The sequence below is a fragment of the Acyrthosiphon pisum genome, chromosome A3 (genome assembly GCF_005508785.2).
Source record: "Acyrthosiphon pisum isolate AL4f chromosome A3, pea_aphid_22Mar2018_4r6ur, whole genome shotgun sequence".
Taxonomy (NCBI): Eukaryota; Metazoa; Arthropoda; class Insecta; order Hemiptera; family Aphididae; genus Acyrthosiphon; species Acyrthosiphon pisum.
This window is the reverse complement of record NC_042496.1, coordinates 4,127,252-4,131,182: the sequence shown is the minus strand read 5'-3', so window position 1 is coordinate 4,131,182 and position 3,931 is coordinate 4,127,252. Positions and strand designations below refer to the sequence as shown.

General features: G+C 27.7%; 1 pseudogene; it reads left to right on the top strand.

The window, feature by feature from the left end:
• The first annotated feature begins 36 nt into the window (after positions 1 to 36).
• LOC115034393 lies at positions 37 to 2,374 on the top strand (annotated as a pseudogene).
• The last annotated feature ends 1,557 nt before the right edge of the window (positions 2,375 to 3,931 follow it).

Genomic DNA, 3,931 nt, shown 5'->3' with positions numbered 1-3,931 from the left:
AGCCATTTATAACCATACGAAACATTTAATACCTACATGGTTCCTCGTAAGTTATTATTAATTATATTAGCAGATAAAAAAAACATTAAAGAATAATGATACATAGATACGATTTTTTATAAGAATTTAAAGTTTAAATTTTGAAAAAAATAACCAAGATCACAAAAATAAAAATCAAAAAATAATTTTTTAAATTAAAAATGTATAAAATATGTCCAATTTTTATAGCTAAATTTTATAGCTTGAACATTTAAAATGTTTAAACCAGAGCCAAAATCATAAGTAGTTCATACTTAAACCATTAAATCTAAACAATAAATAAATACAATATTTTTATAGATATTTTAAGTTCAAATTTGGACGAAAATAGATATTTGAACTACAATCTTAGTTATTTTGTTGTAATTTAAAAATATAATTCGTGGGTATAGTGGGTACTTACTTCAAACTTTTAAAGTATATTATATTTTATACACACAAATCAAAAAATATTTTAAATATGCAATGTTTTTTTCAAGAATTAATTTAACCTACTGTATTACTATTTATTTACAAAAATCACAAAATAAATTACTTTAATAGCAATAATATCATCTTGGCGGGAGGGGGTAGGGGTAACTACCCTCAAGACCAGCAGACAGACAATTTTCGATTAGAATTGTTTTCAATATACAATGATTTTATATCAATGGGATTTATAAATGAAAAATCATAACAGTAAAATGTGTTTTTTATTTAAATTTAAAATACAGTTGTACTTACCTATTAAAAAAAAAAGAAAAAAATTTGAATATAACGGCGGAATCAAACAATTTAAACTGACTTGTCGGAGTATGACAACTACAAGTATCGCGTGTAGCTCAAACCATTATAATATATTGGTATATATTTGATTCAAACAACTAGGTACTATACTATAAGGAACACAAATCTCGACCAATAACATTCAAGGACAATTGTGTTTATCTACTACTACTACTATTATTGACTATTATTATGAATTAAAACAATTAAATATTATTTTATTTTAACTTCAACAAATGAATTGCTCAATTACACATGTTAAAGATGCAAAAAATTAATTTCAAGTTCATGATCAAAAACAGTTAAAACAATATATATTTCAATTTGATGGACACGGTACATGCGTCTATTACATTCTCTGAAGACTTTACTGTATATGGTTCAGATTTGAGATTTCCACAAAATATGTTTTCATATGATTCAATTTCATATTTTATATTAATAAGAAGATTGATGACTTCTCCTCTAAAAAGAAATCCTCGCTATGTGTCTGTTCCTTTAGCTTGGATATTTTTTATTCTTTAGAGATTTAAAATATTGACAATAAAATTATGTTATTAACATTATATTATAATATATAAGTATTTTTATTTAATAGATTTTGAATACCTATGTTCAATATGATGGAATATTAACTATATAAAACTTATAGGTAAGTTACATTATAATACAATTTGTTATAATTATTATTTTTATAGTGAAATTCAACTTTTAAAAATATTGAGACATTTAAATGTCATAGAGTTAGTAGATGTGATAGTGAATGAAGAAAAAGAAAAGATGTATCTTCTTTTGGAGTATTGTGTAGGTGGTCTTCAAGATATGCTAGAACACTCTCCAGGAACTAGGAAGTAAATTTTCATGCTGGCAAGCCCATAAGTACGTATTTTAATAATTAGTCAATTAAAAGTAGTGTTATGAACATTTATGTTGTTTAATATTCTGTGGTATTAGTTACTTTAGTCAATTAATAAACGGACTCGAGTATTTACACAGCCGTGGAATAATTCATAAAGATATCAAACCAGGGAATTTATTGCTCACACTTGATGAAACACTTAAGATATCAGACTTTGGAACAGCTGAGGTATGTTGAAAATATAATTTTAAAACATTCATCTATATTAAAATATTGTCAATTATAATTTTTAGGAACTGTCGCCCTTCGATCCAGAAGGTATCTGTGCATCTAGTCAAGGCTCACCAGCATTTCAACCCTACCTGAAATAGCTAACGGGGCTGATGAGTACTCAGGCTTCAAAATAGATATTTGGAGCAGTGGGGTTACATTGTATGCATACCACTGAGTTCTAAAAATGTTCATATAATAACAAAATCATAATTTTTTAAGGTATAACTTAGTTACTGGAGAGTATCCATTTGAAGGTGATAATGTGTATAGATTATTTGAAGCAATTGGGAAATGCAATATACAAATTCCAGGCTTTGTGACAGAACCTTTGAGATCTTTGCTAGTTGGAATGCTTAAAAAAGACTCAAAGAAGCGATTTACCTTAAGAACGATACAAACGCATCCGTAAGTTAACAGTTTTTTTTCGTGGACCTGGAACCGGCCGAGATCAACAAGGACATTTTCTCTATCAAGTTTTTACTAAATACCAAAATAAAAATCGAAGAACCTTATAAGAAACGCTCAGTGGTACAATGTATTAAATGCCAAGAATATGGACACTCAAAATCTTACTTTGCTCTCGCCCCAAGATGTGTAGAATGTGCCGCCAACCATCCAACTTCCTCCTGCACTAAGGCCAAGGACCAACCACCAGTGTGTGCCCTCTGTCAAGGAAATCATACGGCAAACTACCGTGGATGTCAAGTCCACAAAGAACTTCAACGCCTTCACTTCGGAAAAACAAAAACAATTTTAAATGCAAAAATATCCAAACCTAATGTAAGTTACAGTCAAATTGTAAACAATGGGGGAGTCTCTTCTTCCGAAACCCAACGTGATCCTCTAAATATTAACGACACTTCGTCCTTTCCCAACCTAACCCATCACCCGCCAAACCAACATCACCACAAAGACAGTCAAAATATTCCTCCAAATAACACAACTCCCCATTCGGAAATCGCTTCTCAATTATCTTCATTCATAAATGAATTTAAATTAATACTAAACCCTCTTATTTCACTGCTTACAACCGTCATAAACAAACTTATGTAAGTTGGTCTTGCGTAATTGTGACTCATCAATTATAACACTCACTTTGGGTTCCATCAATGGATGGCCTCCCTCTTCATATCATTCATGTTATTATTTTTTTTTTCTCTTTTTCTCTTGTATACTGTCATTATATTTACTTATTGTGCTTAGTTAGTATAGATTGTAAATTTTCAAAATAAAATAAAAAAATAAATAAAATAAATAAAAAAAAAGTTAACAGTTTTAAATAAACAATGGAGATTTCTAAAATAAACAAATAAATAATGAGTTTCTTTAAATCAAAACGAACTAATCAAATTCTTCAGATATGACTAAATATATTATTATTTACCAGGTTTCGCTATACTATTCATAATTAATTTCATAAACATTTTTATACATACAAATTATTAATATAAATACATATTTTTTAACAGTTAAAAAATAAATTATGTTGTATAGTGGGTGGTTTTTTTTGTTATGTTAACATTCAAATATAATATTTTTAATGTGAGTATTGTAAGTACGAATTTGTATACTTAGATTCTGAGCGGAGCAATGAATGTATTGATTTTACAATGATGTGCGTGTGGTTTTTTTTATTTCCTTTTTTAACCTTTTTTATGAGCTTTATAGAAGTTAATATTTTGACAACATTGGATATTCACTAGATTCCTCATGTAGCGATTTTTTTATTTTGTTGTAATTCAAAAACAAATCACCGTAGGTACTTGAGTTTTATATCATATGTTTATTTTATCAATTCCTATACTTGATATTTTGACTTGTTTTGAGCTGTTTACAGATAGTTTCAAATTTCAATTTTTATAGTATTTTTTTCTATAAATATCAATACAATTTTATTTGTTGGGCCAAAAAACGTTAACATTTATTACAAGGCTCCTGAAATATTGCTTAAATAGTAGTTGAAAAACATTAAAAATACATATGCACATTTTTTTT